At 38.1% G+C, this 25157-nt stretch overlaps 1 long non-coding RNA gene across 10 annotated transcripts in view; it reads right to left on the bottom strand.

The window, feature by feature from the left end:
• The window catches only part of LOC118014947, a 153788-nt gene that overhangs the window by 74108 nt on the left and 54523 nt on the right, over positions 1-25157 (bottom strand). For 2 of the 10 annotated variants that reach the window (XR_004680438.1, XR_004680440.1), the window contains one exon: positions 3157-5581. The exons of 6 other annotated variants lie outside the window; for them this stretch is intronic. This is a non-coding gene — a long non-coding RNA (uncharacterized LOC118014947). 2 more of the 10 variants (XR_004680444.1, XR_004680442.1) reach the window with 2 other exon arrangements.

The raw sequence follows: 25157 nt of genomic DNA, 5'->3' as shown, positions 1-25157 counted from the left end.
CAGTCTTCCTAGGTATTAGGAAGCTGTCCCTAAATTCTAGTCCCCGTAATAGAATGATGTCTATCTGGCGCTAGAGGGACTGGCTTGACATAGCTCTTCCCATTTGCTAGTTCTCAGCCTGCTGTTCTCCAAGCATCTCCTGGCCATTGACTGTACCTTTCTTTAGAGTCTTCCGATTTCTTTCCAATTGCCCACTTCAGACGATTTCCAAAATACTCTGTCATACCTCAGTGGGCCAATGTGGCCCTAGGAACCTGCATTCTTATGTTCAATCTGTCCTACCATCCACCAAGCCCTTTGTTCTAACATAATACTTATTTTACCAGGACTAAGGCAATTCTCAAGACTTATCTGAACTTGCCTACGAGTGACTAAAGTCCTCTATGAAGGCTATAATATTTGCAAAGTGACTTATCAAATATGCCATAATATATGACAGGAGGTTTTTAGGGCATATTCCCAGTCCTCTGATATTGAAATTTAGTTCATTCAAATTGAGATGGTGCCTACTCCACATCACATAGTTTTACCTCTTTTTTCCATGTAAATAATTCAAATGCTTTTAGGCATGTTTTGCATTTTTTCTCAAATCACCTTCACAAAGGAAACCATGAATGGTTATTCCTCCACCACCGAGTAGCACAAAAAGAGAAATACACAAGTATCTTCATTTGTTTTGTATGCTTCTAAGTAAATTTTAACAGTATTTCTATGAGGCTTTTCCAACAAGTAGAAATTCAGTATTAAAACATTGGGAACTTTTATTCTGTTTAAGGAATGGCTATAAAACCCAAAAGGAATGAACATTTTGAGAAATTCTGTCTGAATAATCCCTTTTGAAAGTATGGATTGAAAATTTCTAATTTGGGGACACCTAGGTGGTTCAGTCAGTTAAGAGTCCAGCTCTTGATTTCTGTTCAGGTCATGATCTCAGGGTTGTGAGGTCGAGCCCTGCGTCAGGCTCCATCTTCGCTGGGTGTGGAGCCTGCTTAAGGTTCTCTCTCTCTCTCCCTTTCCCTCTGCCCCTTCCTGCCTCTAAAAAATAAAAAAAAAATAAGAAAATTTCTAACTTGAGTCTGATTAATAAAAGAACAAAACAATCTGAACCTTTTCACAGATAATTGTTTTGTTTCCGAGCTAGCCATTTTTATCTTCTTGAATCTCTACATAGTTTGAGTTTCTATGATGACACTGCACATAGTTATTTTCTATTTATCAGTGAGTATTTACTGAGGGCCTGTGATCAGTCAGATCCTTTCCTAAGCATTTCATGTGTGCTACCTTGCTCCATTTCACATCAGACCGCTAGGGCAAGATCATCACCATTTCACAGATAAGAAAACTGGGACCCAGACAGTTCCTCACTGCATCTCACTATCAAATGAACTTCTATCCAAACATTCTGGAGGCATAGAGGGAAAGAGACCCAATCATTAACATAAAAATATTGACCTAGAGCATAGTGATGTTATTTAAAAAAATGTTTGTTTTGTTTTATTTAAACAAATACCACTGTCAGGCACCATCCTCTTTTTAAATAAATATCCACAATTTACAAATATCAACAACATGATAAGTACTATTCTTATCTCTACTTTGCAGATGAGAAAACTGAGGCACAGAGAAATTAGAATTGTCTGAGATAACTCAGTAAGTAGTGAATCAAAATTTTAGATCCTAGGGACTTCTGGGTGGTTCAGTTGGTTAAGCGCCTGACTTCGGCTCAGGTCATGATCCCAGGGTCCTGGGATCGAGTCCTGCAGGTCCTGGGATCGAGTTCCGCATCGGGTTCCTTGCTCAGCAGAGAAGCTGCTTCTCCCTCTTCCTGCCATTCCCCCTGCTTGTGCTCTCTCTCTTTCTCTCTGACAAATAAATAAATAAAACCTTTAAAAAAAAATTTAGATCCTAGCAGGCAGGCTTCAGTGTCCATGTTCATGTTCATGACCATCAATACTCAAAAGTAAAGACAGCATAGGCAGATCTGTACAGAGCAATAACCCATAGTGGGATTTCCTTATAATGCTTTCCACAGACTTGAGATTTTTGCATTTTGCATGTAGCTCATCTCATTAAGAATAACAATGTTTTATGTGCCTTCGCTCAGGTTTTTAGAAAGTATAGTAAAGGATGAAAATCAGTGACTGGCAAGGAAAGTTAAAATGAATGTTCGAGGAGCTTTCTCCTTTGGGAGGGGTATTTTCTAAGAATGTGTTATTCATTTGGGAGATTATAATATTTGAGTGAAACATATTTGTAGAATTATTAGATTTGAAATACAAAAAGAGAACTTTGAAATGTGAAAAAGAGAACCCTATCCAGAAGTACTTTTCTGCAGAAAAATATTAAATCACCCTGGCTTTAAACCTTACGTTTATGTATCTTTAGCATTCAGGAAGAGTTGTTTATTTATAAATAAGTGAAATAAACTCCATCTCTGTGTTTGCTACCAAAGGTGGCTCAAGGACACACATTTTAAAATGTATTCTTTTCTTTCTTTTTTTTTTTTTTTTTTACGTTTTTGTAACTCCCTGCTTGTCCTTGGGAACTTGTTTCTTTAAACACTTCACCAGTCGGCGTCTGCCCCCTGTGGTAAGCTGAGGAGGCAGCAGTCATGTGTATAACTTAGTGCAAATTACAGAATGTGTGTGATGAGGACCCTTGCGCTCTGCACAAAATCAGCCCAATGGCGTTTTCAGGCCGTGTGTCAGGGTCAGTGGAGGACTAGGAGAGGGGAAAGAGCACTCGGGATGCCCCGCACGTCTGAGGGAGCTAGAATGTTGCAGGACCTGACTGTGACCTATTTCCAGGGTGTCTGTGACTCCAGCTGTGAAATCCTGGCCCAGGGAGTCATCACAGTGGGGTGCTGGGCCTCTAGTTCCCCCAGGCATCTGGGAGACTGTAGGATGGCTCAAGCCTCTTAGATTCCAAGAGAGATGATCTCATTTAGCTTGAAGACCACAATCAATCAATTTGGTAAATACCAATCTGGGGACCTCTGGGTGGCTCAGTCAGTTAAACATCTGCCTTCGGCTCAGGTCATGATCCCAGGGTCCTGGGATCGAGTCCTGCATTGGGCTCCCTGCTCAGCGAAGAGTCTGCTTCTCCCTCTTCCTCTGCAGTCCCTCCAGCTTGTGCTCTCTCTCCGTCTGTCAAATAAACAAATAAAGTCTTAAAAATAAACAAATAAATACCAATTGGTTAGAGAATGGCTATGCTTTATGGAAAAATGTAAGTCAAAATGGAGACTGTATGTATTTAATATTTTACTTTATTTACAAGTAGTTTTGTTTGTTTTGAGAGAGACACAGAGAGAGCTGGACTGGGGAGAGGGGAGAGAGAATCAAGTAAACTCCCAGCTGAAAACAGAGGCCGACTCGGGGCTCGATCTCACACCCCGAGATCACCACCCTAGCCGAAACCAAGAGTCTGATGCTCAACCGACTGTGTCACTATAAACAGTTTAAAAATTATCCACAGAGATATATGTATCTAGGTAAAGTGCACGATTAGGCTAACATCAACTAGATTTTTTTTTGTCTAAAATGCTAATATTCAGGCAATGTCTTTATTAAAACTTTTTTTTGATACATTGAATATATTTGTAAGCAGCCTGGAGAGAATGAGAGGAAAGGAGGTGAAGAAGGAAGAATATGTCAACGCTGACTCTGAATGAATAAATGTCACCACTATTCAGGGGTTTATTTTATTTATTTATTATTTTTCTATTGAGACAACATTCTAGTTATGGTGCTGAAATACCATTGACTTCAACTCAGAAATGGGAATTAAAATACCTGATTCGAATTAAGTGTAAGGGAAAGACACAGGCCAGCTTGCAGCCTTGTGAAGCAATGGAAGGCCATGTACCAGCCGATGCAGTTAAGAGTCCTGGACCCACTCCCAGGTCGCTCACTCATCTGCTCCATGGCCTTGGTAATTTGCTTAACCTCTGTGAACAACAATTTCCATAGCCACAGAATAGGTTGATCGGGTTACTGCGTGAGAGTGCTTTGTGAAACTTTAGAATCAGGTACAGAGGCACAAACAATGTGTTCCAAGGAACTGCCCTTCCCAAGAACAGTCCTACTAAAGGACACCTGGCAAGGGACAGGGGAATGTGACTTGGAGGCTTGTTTATAAGATGTTTGACATTTGAAATAAAAAACTGACATTTCTGGGAGATCCAGGATCCTTCATTACTGGAGAGAACCAGCCTGGTAGGGGCCTCGTCTGCCTGCAGGGAACAGTTGGAAATTTCCTTTCCCATTCCACACCCACATAATATTTGTGAGGGAAAGAAAATTGGAACACTTGATTCTTCTAGGGGAAAAAAAAAAAAACAACATAGACTACTATTTAAAACTGTTAAAATCTTAAGAGCTATTCATAATTTAAGAGCAAATGGAATGTTCAAGGAGCTTTCTCCTTTGGGAGGGGTATTTTCTAAGAATGCCATCCCTGAGATGGCAATTTTAAGAAGACAACCACAGGCAGCAAGGGCCTATCTTAGAAATGCTAGTTTTACCCTTTTTCTCAGCCTACATCCATAGTGTTACCTTCCCAAGTATGTTGCCATAGGGCATGTGTAGAGCCATATTCCAAGGGAGAAAAAGTACATTCTAAGATCAGCTGGGTTTGGGGAATGTTTCATACTATATTATCGGGGATGATGAAGATGAAGAAGACAAGAAAAGACATGTGTGTGTATATATTTACTGAATCTAAAGGACAGAGAACATGATAAGAGAGAAAAAGAGGCTTGGAGCTGATAGAATTCCTGGACATTCCATTTCCTATGTATGAATGTGGGTGAAATGGGTAGACAGTGAGTCCTGAAACCCATTACCAAGACCACAGTGGGAAAACGAAATACTGTCAACACCAGCCTATAAACATTCCATGAACTAGCAATCCACAGAGCATACTTTGGGAAAGTTTCACAATAGAATTGATATAAAGAGAGCAACTAAGTGAACAACTAATAAGAAGATACAGGTATATAAACAAGTACTACCATCCAAATTCTTGTGCCAAATTTTCAATAATTACATACCTTTGTGTTGGCCTATTGATAGAAGTCACTAGGTATTAATCCTGGCTATATATATAATAACCTGAGGAGTTTTAAAAACAGCAACAACAACAACAACAGCAATATCTGGGTCTCACACCCAGTGACTGATAATGATGTTCTAGGATGAGGCCCAAACACTGATATATTTAGAAGGACCCAGGTAGTCAAGTGGCCAACCCAAGATAAAGATTTTATTTATTTATCTCAGAGAGAATGGGAGACAGAGAACATGAGGGGGGGAGGATCAGAGGGAGAACCAGACTCCCCGCTGAGCAGGGAGCCCGATGTGGGACTCGATCCCGGGGCTGCAGGATCATGACCTGAGCCGAAGGCAGTTGCTCAACCAACTGAGCCACCCAGGCGCCCCAATGGCCAACCCAAGATAAACAGTCAAAAGATACCTCCTTCCCGCTTGGTTATAGTTCCTTGGTTTTCTTCCCAGCCTCCTTCCTCTTCTTGCCCAAGGTTGTTGACAAGATGTCACCATTCCCCTCCTTCACTAAGAGCCTGCTCAAAGGGGCAAGAATAGTGGTATCAAAAGAAATGGAAACAAGGAGAGATAGGAGGAACCTAACTGCTCTTCTGGACTAATTTCCACCCCACATGGCCATGGTTCCAAGCCCTCAGGCAACTCCCCCCATGATTCCCACATGCAACCTCAGATTCTCGGTCAGTTCTGAGAGTATGCAGAGTAAGATATTCTGGTGACGTATTTCTTAACATGGAAATCTCCAGGGGAGAGCCTAATGTATATTTGTAGAGCCTTTGCCCGTCAACTTGCCCAACTCTTGTCTTCAACACAGTCTTGTAGGGCCTCAGAATGACTGCTGGACTCAGGGATTACAAGCTCAAACAAGGATGCCAGGAAGCATTTGCTAGGCTCTAGCCCTGGTGGTTGATTTCCCAAAGATCCAGTTATCACCTGAAATGCAGATTCCCACTCCCCATCTACCCTTTTCCTCTGCTTCATTTTCTTGGTTTCCCTTTAGGACATGAAGCTTTTCATGGACTCTAATATAGTGTATCTACTTCCGGGGACCATAGGTAATTTTTGTCAGCCCTTCCTTTGTGTGTACCTTATAATGATGGACCTGAGTCCAAGGCTTGACTTTCTAGGGAAGACACATGCCAACCCCCCAAGCTTCAGCTTTCCAAATACAGTGTGAATCATGCCCATCATGCCCCACCCATGGGACTGTATAGCTTGGTATGCAGACCTCCAGAGTTAGGAATGAGATAGATTCATCACCATCTGATGGCCTTCCACTGAGCCAGCCTCAATAGCAAGATCAGTGGCCCTGAACCTGGTTCTGGCTCAGGTTACAGCTTCCAACAAGACCTCAGGAGGCTTAATGCCTATTAGGATACCTGCATCAGAGCATCTAACTCTAAACTCTCTACCACGAAAACATCAAGAGCAGGTGCAAGAAAAGCACCCTATAAACTGTAACCCCATGCATATTACATATTAATAGCAATTGGTTTAACATTTCCATTAATACAGTAGTAATGTTAGATATATCATATACTAAATAAGATCCATTGGTCTTCCTGAGATTTTGACTACCATGACTGAGGTTATTTCTGTAAACAAAATGCACTGAAGTCTAAAGCAACCACTGGCATGCTTGACTCCCCAAATAGCTAGTTAAATGACAAAACCAGTAGCACTTGGTAGACGTAGGTAAAAGGTGCTTTTTTTGCAGCATATTTTCCAAAAGGAAGACTTCGTCATCTTTGTTTGTATTTTTACTGTATCTAAAAGAATATATGCTAATTGAGATGAAAAGGGATAATTCGATGTGGAGAACTGACTCAAAAAACTCTCTATGACTCTGTGTTTCTGGTGCAGTCTGCAAAAGAGTGTGCCCTAATAAAATCTGCCCAAAAGGGGTCGTGCTGTGTCACAATTTTATATACCAGAGCACCAATACGCAGGCACAATGCACTTGTTCTTATTGCTAGATGCTCTTAGGTTAAAAGAGCAGAGCAAGTCTGCCCTTAGTCATAAAATCTGCTGTACTGCAACTAAGTAGAAAAGTCAGTGTGTCCTCTTCCCTTTAAATGCTGAGGTTGGTTTCTCCTTACTGGACATGTGTGTTCACATCTATTTTCCAGTAAGGTCTGATTGCATCTGCGCTGACCCTTGGTTCCAATCAGCCTGTAACTCTCCCCTTATATGAAATTCTTTAGCCCTAAAAGAGAACTCTAAGGGGCCAAAGTGATTTGATGGTTTCTGCAAAATCATCGTAAGCAAATAAAAATTCTCTTTCAATGTTCAGATTTCTTCACTCACACCGGTGGTGGTCAAACTTGTGCCTTCATGCCATATTGTTCACAAGAATATTTGCATAAGCTTTGGACTTTCTCTGAAGAAATCATGTTTCTTGTTTTTAAAGCCAAACATTATGGGGATTAGTCTTCCACTCCACCCCCACCCCCCAACCCCCACCCCACCCCCTCTCCACCCCCCACCCCCCCACACCGTGCGAGCTCCCTGGTGCAAGGGCCTCTTTCTCTGCTTTCTCTGTGGGGCAGCTCCCTCCCTCCTGTGGGCAGCCTCCCTCCACCTTTCTGACCTTCCCAAACTTTCAGCTGCAGCTTCTACTCTATATTTAGTTGTGGAGGTGGTTCTGCCAGTTGTTGAATAGCTCTCCAGTTTGTTGACTTGGATGTGGACAATATCTAGTTGAAAAGTGGGACTGGGTGAGCTCTGGGTCCTCCTACTCCACCATCTTCCCAAGCTCCCTGCTCCCAAATCAGGTTTCTGCCAAGAGCCCCTAAACTCAGTAACTACCAAGTGACTCATTCCCTACTATCCAACCTCACAGCACATGTGACTGAATTCACATCTCAGCAACATTTCAAGTCACTGCCCTTGGGGACTGCTTTTAATTTACCAAAATGATGAATGTTCATTATTCTAAGGTACCTGGTCTGCTTTAGTTTGCAGCTTTTATGGGCTACCTTCACATGCCACAGACAAATGACAGAGACAGTCCAACCCCAGGGCTTTCCCCAATATCCAAAAGACTACCTAAAACTTTTTCTCTTTCTCTTCCACCTAAGAAAACATGTTACAAATCAAATGAGTGACAATGATGCTATTATAAGTCTAACCTGGAACATAGTATGTTTTGTTTTTAAAAAGAAAACTATATAATATCGCTAACTTGGAAATACTAGAAACTTGCAACATATTTCACAACAAATCTCAACACATCAGTGTGTTACAAGAGCATATTTGAAAAGTATTGGTCCATAGGTTTCAGTCTAGGGCAATGAGAATATTATGGCACTTTACATGCATTGCTTCATTTGGTTCTTGCAATATTCCTGTAAAGCAGGAGATGAACATATAACTTCCTTCATATTAAAAGTCAAGTAAGCAGTTCTGTATTGCACAAAGGGGCATTTAAGCATTTGTTGCATGAATGGAGGGAAGGAAGGAGCAGAAAAGAGGGGGTTGGTGGAGGGATGTTTTTATAACTAACTTTGCAAGGCTCACATTCAGAAGACTTTTCTTTATTCTTCTTCACCCGCAATTAGGAAATCATGTTGTCATACAAGTATTTTATAGTCTACAAATTTATTTTTCCTTTGTGATGCTTTATAGAAAAAAAAAGGTACTGAATTCAAATAAGTTCTGGGAAACACTGCATATTATATTTGTTTTGTAGACTCACAATGCCCTTTTGTATAGTAAAGGTGCTGGAAAGTCCTTCAGGAAAGGATCATGTTTAATTTTGTTTCATATGTATTAACATTTATTTGACCATGGCAACCTTTTCTCCTATAACTCCTTTTAATGTGACATGTAATTGGGTTCTAAGGAACACACTTTGAGAACTGCTACATGAAGTGTTAGCTGTCTCATGGTTCAATTAATAAAGTGCCTTATAGAAGCTTTACTCACTCATTTTTATTTAAAAGAAGAAAATGGGCAATAATCTTATGAGAACCCCTTATAAAGGCCTCTTCTTAAAACTGACAGAAGCAAAAGAAATAAAAGTGAGGAAAAAAAAAATGTTTATCTGTTCTGAAACTAGTAAATACTGCCAAAGATGTATCACAAATCTTTGGCAGGAATTACTACCAAATGCCGTAAATTCGAATCAGTGTGAAGAAAAACATCAAAGGTTGATGTGCAACTTCCCTTCCTGAAAATGTGCAGTTTTCAGAGAAATATCTAAAGCAAATTCTGCCAATTCCCACTGATGGTGAATAAATGTAGAACAGGACTGGAAGCACTGGAGATTTTGGGAAAAAGACTTCTGCCCTAATCCGTCCCTGCCCCCAGGCGAATGAGGGGGCAGAAGGAAGAAGGAGCAGCCTCTCTGCAGGGTGTTTTTATTTAATAGTAGCCACTTTTCTTAAAATGTAACATATTTTCTCCAACCTGGCTGCTGGGAAGGATCCTTATGATCAACAGGCTCTAGAAGTAAGGATGAGCATTTTTCACAGATACAAAGATGCTTATGCAAGAAGCAGGACGTAAACAAACAAACAAAAAAACAAAAAAATCCCAAAAAAGTGGCCATACCAAACTAAAAACCCTTGGGCCTTGTATTTTTCCTCCAGCTTGACTTCCCATCTTCTGTCTTAGTCGGCTTGGGCTACTTTATAAAATAGCATAGACTGAGTGGCTTAAATAAGACATTTATTTTTTCACCCTCTTGAAACTGGAAGACCAAGTTCAGGGCGCCAGCCATAGTCAGTGTCTTGAGGGTTCTCTTCTTGGCTTGCGGAGGGCTTCCTTCCCACGGTGAGCTCATGTGACCTTTCCTTGGTGAATGTACTTTTTCTTCCTCTTCTACAAGGGAACTAATTCTATCACGAGGGTCCCATTCTCATGATCACTTCTAAACCTAATCACGTCCCACAGGCCCAACCCCCAAAACCATCACATTGGGGGATCAATATATGAATTTGGGGAGACATAACTGTTCAGCCTGAAAGACCTGCCTAGCTAAAGTAGCTGAATAATCCAGAATCAAAGGAGTACTCCCGTACACCCTCAATGCAGGACATAGACACAACCCCTCACTCTCCTCTCCGTATCTCCCACCTCCCCCACCCTGCCCACCTCCTCCCCCACACCCCTGCCTCCCCACCCACACTGGAATTCACAGTACACACTAGAAGTGAAATCCAGTGCATTTCCCCAACACATGCAGAGAGTAAATCATACAGAAATACAGCTTCCCATGGCCACAGCTCTTTTTCTACCTGTCTCCGGTATAGCATAACTGAATCTATATTTAAATTTGGAAGACGAATTAAAATGGGAGTCAGATAAGCAGAAAGGGGAACCATGAATAATCTATCTATGCTCTTTTGGGAACAATAGCAATTCTGCCGTTGTTACTTTCCTCAAAGTTGAGTAAAAGCAAATAATTTGTTTAAAAAAAAAAAACACCAGAATCATATGGTGTTTGTCCTCCTGTAAGTGGCTTATTCTAGAGTTCTGCTGTTCAACACTGTGCCTATGGATAAAAACTCTGTACTGTGCACTTAAAAATCTATTAAGAGGAGGATCTCATGTTGTGTTCTTATCACAATAATTCTTTTAATTGGTTAAATAAAAGAAATGAATCAAGCATTTATCCTTACTTCCCTATTATTTATACCATTGAGCAACCAAGTAGCTTAGGAAAAACATCTTGTAAAATTTTCCAGTTATTGAATGAAAACCAAATGAGAGAATTTGAATATTAACATTTTAGAATGTTAGGCGTTGAGCATCAGTGGATGCTAACATTAAAAAAAAAAACAAAGTGAAAAGCTGACATTCTGTACTTCTTAATGAAAGAATGCATCACAGCCACAGTCTTGGCGAGGGAACCCAACCAGAGTCTCATCAAGCATCTGGATCGAGTTGCCAATTTACAAGAAATTTACAGAAGACAGAAATATGCTAAACTGTGAAAAACTCTATCAGTCCAATTCCCCAGGTTCTCCAAGATATTTATTAGAATGGGAAGAAAGGATAGAGAATGTGTAGATTAAAAGACACTTAAAAGTGATATAAAGTTTTTAAAAGTGGGCATGCACTATTGGGTGATAAAATCACAAGGAAAAGCTAAGAAGTAATTATTATGAAAGTCAAGATAGTGGGTACTTTTGGAGGGAGAAGAGCCATGATTAAGACAAGAAACTAAAATAAATAAATCCTGGGCATGTAAAGTACAGCAAGGTGACTATAGTTAACAATACTCCATTGTATATTTTAAAGTTGCTAAAAGAGTAGACCTTAAAAGTTCTCATCACAAGAGAAAAAAATGTGTAAGTATATGTGGTGATGGATGTTAACATAAACTTAATTTGGTGATCATTTTGTAATACATACACATATCAAATCATTAGGTTATACATATAAAACTAATGCAATATTATATACTGATTATATCTCAGTAAAAAATAGATAACAAATAAAAAAGTAAAATTCAACAAAACTACCAAGACAGATGGAAAAATGGAGGGGTTTACGGGATGACTGCTAAAGTTCTTCTTGACCTAAGTGACAGTAATAAGATTATTCACTTTATTTCAGTTATGAAGATAAATAAGTTCTTAAAATCTATATAGCACAGTGCCTACAGTTAACAATACTGTATTGTATACTTAAAATTTGTTAAGAGAATAGATCTTATGTTAAGTGTTCTTATCACAAAATAAGCAAATAATAATAATAATAATAATAATAATAATACAGGGGTAAGAAGGGAACTTTGAGAGGCAATGGATATGTTTGCAGCCTTGGTGATGATGTCTCATGACCATATATTTATTCACAAACTCACTGAGTTGTATACATTAATTATGTATAGCTTTTTACATGTTAGTAACACCTCAATAAAGTGGTTTTTAAAAATTATTCACTTTATAATAATTTATTAATCTCTAATTCTTGTTTTCTTTATTTGTGCTTTTTTCTACAATGAAAGTTTAAAATATGGCAGAAAACACAGCATGCAAAATGTAAATTAAGCATATTCTTTACAAAAATATTTACTCCAGGAAAGAGAAAAAAATTTTGAAGAGGAACTATAATGTCAAGATAATTATAAATACATAAAATAATACTATTATCTACAGGTAATCCCCCTTCTTTTCGAGTTCCCAAGGAAGTTACTAAATTTTTGTGGTCAACTCTATAAGTTTGAGAATCTGTTTGAAAGACATTTTCTTCCTGGAAAAGCATAAATGAACCACATTCCCTCAAAACAAATCAATGATAAAGAAAGCACTGACCAAGCTATTATACAACAACAAAGTATGCGTTACCGGATAATTCTTTCAGATTTCAAGGAGGAATATTTCTATGAGCACGGACAAAGAAGGAAAGCTTTACTTTACATAAAGTTAATATAACCCTGAAACAAAACCTGAGCAAAACATCATACAGAAAAATAAAATCACAGACTCATCTTGATATAAACTTAACAGCTAAAATTGCTAATAAAATGTTAACATTTATCATCCATTTCTGTATTAAAATTCTAGTATATGACCCACTGATGCTCATTTCCAGAATGTAAAAATAGTTTAATGATAGAAGGCTTGTTAATATAATTTCTTTCAAGGGGCGCCTGGGTGGCTCAGTCGGTTAAGCGCCCGACTCTTGATTTCGGCTCAGGTCATGATCTCAGGGTTCTGATATCAGGGCTCCGTGCTGGTCATGGAGACTGCTTAAGATTCTCTCTCTTCCTCTCCCTCTGCCTGTTTCCCCACCCCCCCCCCCATGCACAAGCACACCTGCCCATGCACACATGCTCTCTCTCTCAAAAAAAATTAAATATATAAACAAATAAGAGATGAAGGGGAAAATACTCTGTAATCATCATAGATTCCAAAAAGTCATCAAACACCTCTTCTACATTTTTCTTAACTTAATAAATGACAATATGACTAAAAAAAAAATCAGTATCAGCCAGAAATTTTTACTCTCAACACTACTATTAATATTGTTCTAGAAATAACATATTGTTTTGGACATAATGTTCTAAAATAACTAAGGAGTTGTTTAAAAGTATTTTCAAAGAATATGAAGTATTAATAATTGAAAGGAGTCCTTATGTAACAGGGGCTCAAAATTAAATATTTTTTATTTGCACATAAAGGAGTTTTGTATATGAAGCAAACAAGAACATGGATTAAAAATAACTGAAAATAAGACAATTCCACAAAGGTATCCAGTTTCAAAATTAATATTTTAGTTTTCACTAAATACCTACTTAAAACAAACATATTCCATTCACAATAGCAATTGTTAGGCCATAGTCTTAGAGACATCAAAATGTAAATAGTGAAAGATGGGATTACATGGGCTTTTTTTCAACATGGGCTTTTTTTCAACTTCTTTTTTAGGTTTCTATACTGCTTTAAAAAGAAAAACTGTTAATCTTATTATCAAAATCTAAAGACTTATTTCTTTAAAAATTGATAAATAAAATACATCAATAAATTTTACCATTATATTTTAACAGATGATAGAATTTAATACTCACTTCATAGAAGCATTGTTCTAGTTATTTTTATTTATTTTTATTTCTATTTTATTATTATTAATATTTTAGTACTAAAAGAGTCTTCAGTAGATGTCTACCTCAAACCCCCATTTTCAAATAAGAAATTTAGGGCCTCCCACTTTAAAAGATTTATTTAAGGTTTCTAGTCAATGGCAAAGTCAGAATTAAAACTCAGGACTTCTGATTTCGAGTCCACATTACCTTTACTTTTACCTAATTTCTTTTATCTACTTCACTCTCCATTATACCATCCATAATCAGTGTTAGCTTTTCATGGTCTCTGTTTAAACTGACTTAGATTTTAGAATGTTAATAAAACACTTTTTTCAACTCTCCATCAACTCTGTTGCTAATACTTTGAGCTTGGAGTAAAAATTTATCAGTGGAGATCAGGGATTCAGGCCAGCCTCGCTGAAAATTCTTGTCTTTTCTCACCTGATACTGACTGTTCTACCACAGCCATAATATGTTTTTTTCTGCTAAGATGATAAAACTAAAAATGGGAAAATGTTCCTCTTTCCAGTGGCTCCTTTGCCCCCTGCTCTCCTTATCTGTCTAAGAACAGAATAGATAAAAGGGACATATCCATTTGCAAAAATACATGTCCTCATGCCCATTCAAGAAACTCTTTAAACAGAAGTAAAGGTTTTGTGGCCAGATGTGATATTGCTTTATTAATTAAAATAGTTATACTAATTTATAATCATGTTCCCATGATCCCAGTCTACAAACTTGATTCAAAAACAGTTTCTTCTTTTAAATCTAGTCAAATGATTCCATATTCTTAGCAAATAAATTTAAGGAGAGCAATATAAAAGCAATTAAAATTAAAGCAATATAACATTCTTAATATTTAAGGGATGTTTCTTTTTTTTAAAGATTTTATTTATTTATTTGAGAGAGAAGGAGAGAACAAGCAGGTAGAGGGGGAGAGGAAGAGGGAGAAACAGACTCACTGCTGAGCAGGGAGCCCTATGCGGGACTCGATCCCAGATCCCAGAACCCTGGGAACATGACCTGAGCCTAAGGCAGATGCTTAACTGACTGAGCCACCCAGGTGCCCCAAAGGATGTTTCAATCAAATACAATGTATGAACCACGTTTAGCTCCTAATTTGAACAAATCAAATGGGAAAAAATAATTATTATGAGAAAGCTGATTAAAAGTGACCATTGAAAACATTATGTGATTATATTATTTTAGGTGTGATTATGGTATTGTAATTATATTATTTAAGGTATTCTTATCATTTAAAGGTATGTAATAAAATACTTATGGATTGGAAAAAATAAATCTACTCATAAATCCTAGCTTAGCCAAACATATACCACCATGGTCAACTTTAATTATTAATATAATAGTGGAATAAATTACAAAGTGCAAACAATTAGCGCCCAGGACAGTAGGTAAATCACAGAAGTGCAAGCAGTGCAGTTTCGACAAGGAAAGGGAGAGTAATTACAGGTTCAGTTCTCAAGAAGCAGAGGCAGAAGAGGAGAGAGGCTAAGGGTAGAACTCCAGCAATTTTGACTAACCTTAGAGCATCAAACTGCCCTGAGCAACCATGGGTAGGGCACAGACACACCCCCCACCCGCCCCATCTCCTCATGCTTGTATGCTGTGACTATCTAACCCACTCTTACATGACTTTTCCAGTAAACGTCCCCTCATGCTCCCAACACCTCTCCTGCCATCATTCTCAACCGGTGATTGTGCTTTCCAATTTGCTGAAACAAAAACTGAAGCAATCAGAAAACACCCTCAGGGGCTCCCCCATCACATTTGCCTGTAGTAGAGATCCTTATATACTCTGTTTTCCTGTAATTACAGGTGAACTACCCGCATCCTAGTATCTCAGGCAACCCCTTAGTTACGCACTAGGTCACATTCCACATGGCTTATTCAAGATACAGCTTCTCAAATCTCTCTTCCCTTCTCTCCTCCCACCCCCACATCATCAATTTCCCACTCTATACTGGATTGTTTCCATTAGTGTTCAAGTACGTAATTTCTTCCATATTAAGTTTCAAAGAAAAAAAAAAAAGAAAGAAAGAAAGAAAGGAACACAAACTTTCAACTCTCTTGACCCATGTCTCCCTTCGGAGTCCACCTGTTGCTCCATGCCTTGTCCATGCTACCCCTGCTCTTTCCCTGGTTTTGCCACTCACTGAACTACGCTCAGACCAACATCTCCAACGACCTTCAGATTACTAAATCCAATTCTGACCCATTCTCAATGTTCACCTTATTTGATCAAAGAAGCATTTAAAATGGTTCTTTACATGGCTTTCAAGACATGCTCCAGATATTTTATCCCCTGCTACTGGTTATTCCTACTCTGTTTCCTTTTCAGCCCCTCCTCTCCTCCCAGACGTTTTAATGCCTAAGCAACTCACACTCAGTCCTTTAGCCCTACTTCTAAGTATCTTCATTGTGTTGGTGATGTTCTCCTGATTCATAGCTTTCAGTATCACCCTGTCATGGAGATAACTTGAGGTTTATAACTGCAGCTCACAGTCCTCCCCTGAACTACATATTCATGTATCTAAGGTTTTAATGTGACCTTTACACTTTAGATTAGTATATCCAAAACAGAGCTTTCTTCTCTCCCAAATGCTGCACCCTTTTCCCATCTCTGGTAATGCTATTACCATCCATTCAGGTGCTCAGATTAAAAAAACCCTGGACTCGCCTTGATTCCTCTCTTTCTTCAGACCCTGCATCCATTCTGCTAACAAATTCTGATCATTCACTCTTCAAATTATATGTAAGATTTAACCTCTCCCTAGTGCCCTCACTATTATCACCCTGAACTCTGTCACTGGCTTCTCTCACCTGGATTATTACAACAGCCTTTGAACTGGTTTTCCTGCTTTCATCCTTAGCCCACTTTAGCCTCTCAACAAGGCAGACAGAGTGACCATTTTAAAATGTCAGCCATAGCCAATCACTCTTCTGCTTAAAACCTGCATGTAAAATATATATGCATATAAAACCCTGCATATAAAATTAATAATTCCCACTTTAAGCAAAAGACAAATTCCTAAAATTGCCTACAAAGTCCTATACATTTGGCTCTGCCATGATTTCTCTGATCTCCCGGTGTCTTGCTCTCCCCCTCCTAGAAGAAATGAGGAACTCTTTTGTCTCAGGGCCTGTGCACTGGCTGTTGTCACAGCCTACATCCTACCTGTTAACAAACACTGATGGCTCTATCTTCAAATTAATTCTAAAATTTCATCTCTTCTTAACACAAAAATGTTCTCACATTGCCACCCCAAATATCTACAGGGCTCACTCTGCTCAGACATCAACTTACCAAAGAGGCCTACCCTCATTGCAACCCCTATCCCCCTTATTCAAACGCCCTTATTTTGCTTTATTTTTTCTTGATTGTACTTACATACCATGCAACTTAATTATTTTGTTTTATTGTCTCTCTCTCTCTCTCCTTACCGGAATGGAAGTTCTGTAGGAGCAGGAATATTTGCTGTTTTGTTCACCGTTTCATTCCCACTGTCTAAAAGTATACTGGTACATAATAAATCAATAAATAATTACGTGAGTGAGTGAATGAATGACTCTAATTGAGTAACTCATTACCACAATGGGATTTACAACAAGAATGTTGTGCTTCCAGAGCAACCTTGCTGATAATGTCAAAAACAAAAACATCTTACATTTGCTTAGCACCTTACCCATTGTTTTTAAAAAGATTTTTATTTATTTATTTTACAGAAAGAGTGAGAGAGCACAAGCAGGGAGAGCAGTGTAAGGCAGGGAGCCTGATTCAGGGCTCGATCCCAGGACCCTAGGATCATGACCTGAGCGGAAGGCAGCCACTTAACCATCTGAGCCACCCAGGCACCCCCACCTTACCCATTGTTTACATAAAATTTTTATTCTGTAGGTCTTTGTACTCTTAGTTTTCTAGAAAAACAAATATCTAATTTAAAGCTGAGATAATCAACAAGATATTTCCAAATAGTTGAATCTTTGTTGAAACCCAAACTTGCCTTGTGATATCCCAGTATTCAGGAGTGTGAGTTTTCCACCCTGCTTGCCTCATATCCTCAGAAGCTTAACCGACCCCACTCTTTCCTTTTGCTTGTCACAGTTTATTTTAAATTTATTTAATAAAACCTGTAGCTCAAGATATAACTTAGTTTGTAAACCTGTCTGTTCTGTGACCTCGTGTACAGATAACTTGCCTGGTGGTGTCCTTGAGGCTATAAGTATAAGGTGCACCAAGGTCATTTCCCACACTACACTGGAAGGATTTAGGTCATCTGCTGAGTGTAGGTGGACATGTTGCAACTACATTTTTATAGTAATAAAGTATCAATTTGCAAGGAAGGATGATAATGCTTTCGGATTTGTAGAGTATATAAACCTGCTTTCGAAGATATCAAATTGGAAAAATGAAACCCGATTATTTAAAGAACTGGTCTGTATTTTGAGAAGTTTAGAAATGTGACCCTGTCAGTTTTTGGAACACTTGTCTTCAAAGCACAAAACATCATTGATGCATGTGTGGGTTTTTTTTCCCCACCTCTTCCAGATGTTAAAACACAATGGATTTCCAAAAACAGTAACTGATAAAACAATTGCCAATATTTTTTAGTTCTCTCTAATATCAAACCAACAGACCAATTCTATGTAGATTTCTAACCGCAACTTCCTGGGAAACCATAATGGAAGCAGTATTTACAGCTGACACCATTGGACCTGATGTTTCTACAAATGCAGAAAACTGGTAATGAGGCTGCTATTACCAATTCCTTGTGTTGGTGGTACTAAGGCTCATCTTCCTTTTTTCTGAGGACCACTGTAGCCCAGAGTCACCTAAAATTCTTTGCAAGGTGAGTCAGGTTAAAACAAGAAAGGGTTGTGGTCCATCTCATGAAAGACAAAGACCCTCTGCTAAAGCAGAAGACTGCAGACCTAGTAAATAAACCTATTAGCGTTTTGACTTGCTTTATCCAACAGAATATGTAGGACATGATAGTGTGCGGTCTGAGCTGAGGTTTCAAGACTTCCACTCTTTCTCTCTTGGGGTCTTTCTGTGGCCATGAGAATAATCCCAGGCTAGTCTTTTGAAAAATCAGAGACCACATAGAAAAGGACCAAGTTGTTTTATCTGAGACCATCCTAGACCCACAACTCAATCCAACTAAGCAGCTGACTGTAAAAGGAGTGAGCCAGGCCAACGTCTTTTGGGCTTAGCCCAGATCAGCAGAAAGTGACTTGTGAAAAATAATAAATGACTGTTGGGACGCCAGGGTGGCTCAGTCATTGGGCACCTGCCTTTGGCTCGGGTCGTGGTCCCAGGGTCCTGGGATCGAGCACCGCATCAGGCTCCATGCTCAGCAGGGAGCCTGCTTCTCCCTCCCCCCACCCCCCCGCTTGTGTTCCCTCTCTCACTGTGTCTCTCTCTCTGTCAAATAAATAAATAAATAAATCTAAAAAAAAGTAAAATAAAATAAATGACTGTTGTTTTACATTTTTAAGTTTTAGAGTGGTTTGTTACACAGCTATTGTGGTAATAGGTAACTGATACACTATCTCATAGGGTTGAGGCTTAAATGAGTTTGTCAAGTACTTACTTAGAACAATGATTGCAATTCAATAAGTATTATTTAAATGTTTGCTTTTATTATTATTTATACGAGTAGCAGTAAAGAAATGGGATCTGGATTAGAAATACAGATCTGAACATGAGCATAAAAGTGGCTACAGAAAACATGACAATAGGTGGGAGCCCTTAAAGCATTTAAAATCTTAATTTTACCTGCCTTGACAGCTTGAAATATACATTTATCTCTTCTATGTCTAGAAACATCTTCAAGTTTAAAGGAATAAAAAACTAAAATTTCACAAAGACAATGAGAACAAGAGGTTAGCAGAGTGAGGAAAGCCACACAAACACACACACACACACACACACACACACACTTGCAGAAGTGTTATAATTTAGAAGAGAATGGATTCTTCTCAACAGAAAGCCTTTGGTCAGATTCCATGGAAGGCAGGAGTAAGGGGTGTGGCTAACAATGAGGCTTTGGAAACAAGTGTCTATGCAGCTTAGTGTGATTTTAGCCCCACAACCCTACCACACAAAGACAAGTTACTGCTGTTCCCATTCACCTCCCTAATTCCTCCTAGGAGTCTGAAGATTATTTCCTGGAGAAAAAAACCCGAGGGACTGAATTTCATAACGGCAAGCAAAGTAGAAGGAAGGATAATGGGGAAGACAAGATAGAAAGGGGTTAAGGAGACGTCTGCATGCTGAAGAGCAGATCTCCAAACCATTCCCTTCCACCTTGGCATTGGTAGCTAGATTTATAGCAACCACCCATTTCTAAGAGATAAGAAGAATCTTCTCTGCTTTTAGCAAGAGATGCAGATAACAAAATAAAGTAAGGGAGGGGGAAGACTCAAATAAGTGGAAATAATGCAGGTAAAAAATGGATATTTATTTATTTATTAATTAATTAAATAATTTATTTATTTTTATGTAGTGTTCCATGATTCAATGTTTGCATATAATACCCAGTGCTCCATGCAATATGTGCCCTCTTTAATACCCATCAGCAGGCTAGCCCATCCCCCCAACCCCCTCCCCTCTAAAACCCTCAGTTTGTTTCTCAGAGTCCATAGTCTCTCATGGTTCATCTCCCTCTCCGATTTCCCCCTCTTCGTTAGCGCTCACCATAGCACATACCCTCCCCAGTGTCTATCACCCAGCCACCCCATCCCTCCCACCCCCCACCACTCCAGCAACCCTCAGTTTGTTTCCTGAGATTAAGAATTCCTCGTATCAGTGAAATCATATGATACTTGTCTTTCTCTGATTGACTTATTTCACTTAGCATAATATCCTCTAGTTCCATCCACGTCATTGCAAATGGCAAGATTTGGGGGTTTTTTGATGGCTGCACAATATTCCATTGTATATATATACCACATCTTCTTTATCCATTCATCTGTTGATGGACATCTTGGCTCTCTCCATAATTTGTCTCTTTGGGGCATTGCTGCTATAAACATTGGGGTGCACGTACCCCTTCAGATCCCTACATTTGTATCTTTGGGGTAAAGACCAAGTAGGGCAAATGTTGGGTCATAGGGTAGCTCTAAAAAAATGGATATTTAAATGTTTCTTTTTCTCTCTCTCAACATAAAATATTACAGCCACAAACCAAAAAGAGTCTTCTCTACCCAAAAAAGAGAAAAATCAGAAAATAAGAGTTCAAAAATGAAGGCTTTAATTAATCACTCATTACTTTACACTGAGACACCAAAAAGTTGTACCCAGATTGTAGTGGCACTATAAGTAACACAGCCCTTGCATAAACGTATAGCCTGGTTTTCATCATCTGGATGGTCCAACAAACCTCCAACTTTCAACTCAAACTTTCTTATGCCCCTAGTTAGCTGGCATAAGAAAACAAAAGTTCTCTCTGGAGGAGATCCAACATTCTAGACCTCCAATTATTCCTACAAGGGAGGTTTCTAAATAATGTCTAGTACACAGTGACCATAACCAGGCACACAAAGAACAGGACTTTATGAGTGAAAACAAGCAGAAATAACAGGAAATAACAACATACCCACAAATACTTGACATACTATCCTCATCATAAGTAAGTGGATCGTCTTTCTTTCTTTTTTTCTTTTTTTTTTAGCAGGAAGGGAAAAATGAAGGGGGGGAAATTGGACGGGGAGACAAACCATGGGAAACTATGGACTCTGAGAAACAAACTGAGGGTTCTGGGGGGGGGTGGGGGATGGGTCAGCCTGGTGATGGGTATTAAAGAGGGCACGTTCTGCATGGGGCACTGGGTGTTATATGCAAACAGTGAATCATGGAACACTACATCAAAAACTAATGATGTGATGTATGGTGATTAACATAACATAATAAAATAAAATAAATAAAACAAAAAATAAGTAAGTGGAAATATAAGAAGACTATAAACACCTATGCTTACTTTATTCAATAAAAAACAAAAGATCAAACTTAAATATTTCATCAGGGCACCATAAACTACATGCTTGAGTAAGTTTTACAATGCATAATCTGAAGAAGTAAATCTCTAAAATAGACCTAAATACTGCCTGTGTCAAAAAATGGGCAGAAGACATGAACAGACACTTCGCCAAAAAAGACACACAAATGGCTAACAGACACAATGAAAAAATGCTCCACATCACTAGCCATCAGGGAAATACAAATCAAAACGACAATGAGATACCACCTTACACAAGTTAGAATGGCAAAAATTAACAAAACAGGAAACAACAAATGTTGGGGAGGATGTGGAGAAAAGGGAACCCTCTTGCACTGTTGGTGGGAATGCAAGCTGGTACAGCAACTCTGGAAAACAGTATGGAGGTTCCTCAAGACATTAAGAATAGAGCTACCCTATGACCCAGCAATTGCACTACTAGATATTTACCCCAAAGATACAGATGCAGTAAAAAGAAGGGGCACATGCACCCTAATGTTCATAGCAGCAATGTCCGCAATAGCCAAACTGTGGAAGGAGCCGAGATGCCCTTCAGCAGATTAATGGGTAAAGAAGATGTGGTCCATATATACAATGGAATATTACTCAGCCATCAGAAAGGATGAATACCCAGCTTTTATATCAACATGGATGGAACTGGAGGGGATTAAGTTAAGTGAAATAAGTCAAGCAGAGAAAGACAATTATCACATGGTTTCACTCATATGTGGAACATAAGCAATAGCATGGAGGGCCATAGGGGAAGGGGGGGAAATCCAAAGGGGGAGAAATTAGAGAGGGAGACAAACCAGGAGAGACTATGGACCCCGAGAAACAATCTGGGGGTTTCAGAGAGGAGGAGGGTGGGGGGGTAGGTGGTAACAGGGTGATGGGTATTGAGGAGGGCACATGTGATGAGCACTGGGTGTTACACTTAACTAATAAATTATTGAACACTACATCAAAAACTAATTATGTACTATACAGTGGCTAACTGAACATAATAAAAAAATTAAAATAAAAAATATATTTACCCAAAAAATATAAATAAATAAATAAATAAATAAATAAATAAATAAATAAATACTGCCTGTGAGTTAGGCCATTCCTCTGCTGGAGAACTCTGAATGTTTAAAAGTGCTTTCTTTTGCTAAGCCAGTATCTCACAACTCTTGTGTCCAGGGGTGTGCTAGTAAATGACATGTTTGTATCATTTATTAGTTTCTGTAGCAGAAATCCTCTCACCATGATTGGCTTCAAGTAACCAGTAGGATGTCACTAAATGCAGAGCTCAGAAGAGACACACACAATCAGCTCTTATAGGCCAGGCTGAGCCACTGCCAACACATTGTGGGTTGTATTCCTGATTATGTCTTTTCTGGCTAAGGTAAAATATCCCTAATTCTTAGTTATTTCCCCTATGCAGTTGATTATCTGTGAAATATTCATTCATTCAATGGGTATTTATTAAGGGCCTACTATTTGCCAGTAATTGTTCTAAGAACTAAACAAACATCAATGAACAAAAAATATCTTCATGGAGCTTATGTTATAGTGGAGAGGAAAAGATGATGAACAAACAAGTAAATATACAATTTGTAAAATATCGATAAATGATACGGAGAAAAATATATAGGGATAAGGTGAGGGGGTTGGTTGCTCTTTTATATGGGGGAAGGCCTCACTGATAAAAAAGACCATTTTTACTCTTTGTTCTCACACTTTGCCGTGAAGCTCTTGACAAATTAGAGAGAAAAAGAGAAGAGTTGAATTTATGAAAACTTTAAGAAGAATTTACAAAGAGTATAAGCACTATGAAGAGGCATTACTTTAAAGCAGAGATTGCAAATAAAGTGTTCAAAAGAACTGAACCAACATTTAAAACTTGGAAAAGTCCAGGAAATATGCAAATTTTCAGGCTTGCTTGCAAGACTGGAAAACCAGGCAATGCTGATACTACATTCTGGTGTCCTTTAGACAAGGCCTGAGCTCTCCAGGCAGGCATTGTAGTCCCTAGAATGCTGTCTGTCTCACCTTACATTACCTACTTGGCCCCTGCAACCATTTGAATTTGTGACCCTGCCAAAATTAATTAGAAATTATATTTTTAAGAATTCTTTCTGCTTCTGAATTGTTTTTTTCATTGTCTTTAAAAATCAAACCACAAATTTTTGAAAAGTAACATATTAAGAGACTCTGCAACCTACTCTATAAGAGGTTTCCAAAATACATTTTGAAAAATGGTAGCATGAACATAAAATAGATGTCTAAATTCACAAGATAGCTACTTGAAAAGGAAAGGGGAAAAAACATTTAAGAGGTAAAAATTCAAGAGTGTTAAAATATTCATAATACTTTTTGTTAGTAATCAAGATATATAATATTATAGCAATATTTATATTCTTCAATATGTGTCTATTTCAGCATAAATTGTCAGTTTTGAAGCATAGTTTCTTCTTGTGATCTCCCTTACCCTATCAGCATTACTAAAATATAATGACATATAAGTGGTATTTCATACTTTGAAAGTATTTAATATATATTGGGCAATATGGAGGCGGTCTGACCAAATTAATTACAAATTGATACAAATATCTTTTCATCAATGAATGTAGTGTGAAGGTTATCAGATTGTTCCCCCTCCAATTCATATAGAGTATTTTTAAATTCACAATAACAAATTACAAATAAATTGCAAAACCAACAGCAAAACCAACACCTACACTAGTCTATGAAATATATTTTATGAACTCACTTTATGTGACATCACCTTCCATCTGCCAAGATACATATTTATAAAATTCTATTTACAATGCTGCCTAGAAACCACTATTAGTCATCATAAATATTGCTATAACCAAATAATTTCCATAAACCAAATGTTGCAAATAAAAACAAGTGATTCTGGAATAATTTCTAGAGCCTGTCTCCTTGATTTCAAATTATTTATTTGTGGGAAGGAATAGAAGGAGGATAAAATAACTAAAGCAGACCTTACAATTAAAACTATATTTTCAACTTAGAAGTATATGTAAATGGAAATGTTTGACATAAGGATCTATTTCATAATTAACTCAATTCTCTTTGCCTTCACTTTGAGATTTCCTTATATCTCTTTCAGTTATAGAACACATACAATACACACAAATAAATAATTAGTTGACATAATATTCATTTGGAGACCATTTTTTAAAAAGAAAGCCTTGTTTCATCTTTATAGTGTTATTTTATCTAGATTATGTGAGGTTTGAAGGCACTGAACTTCTCAGAATAGGAAAGTCTCTTATACCACATTTTTAATATAGCCAAATATGCTAGTCACTGTTATGCATGATGAAATCATAATAGATTTGTTGTTCGAATATATAACTAAATTGAATGTGTCTCAAAGGTAGAATCTGTCTGAATCTAGAATATCTGAGTGAAATATTCCAATTGATCTAAACCCTAGTTATCAGCTGATGAGTAAATATATCAGCATGAATACATCTACCTATGTCTAAGGTGATTTTGGTTATACGTGTACTAACTGCCTGTGAT

The sequence above is a fragment of the Mirounga leonina genome, unplaced genomic scaffold, assembly GCF_011800145.1.
Source record: "Mirounga leonina isolate KUSES-001 unplaced genomic scaffold, KU_Mleo_1.0 Mir_165, whole genome shotgun sequence".
Lineage (NCBI taxonomy): Eukaryota > Metazoa > Chordata > Mammalia > Carnivora > Phocidae > Mirounga > Mirounga leonina.
This window is presented reverse-complemented; position numbering and strand designations above follow the sequence as displayed.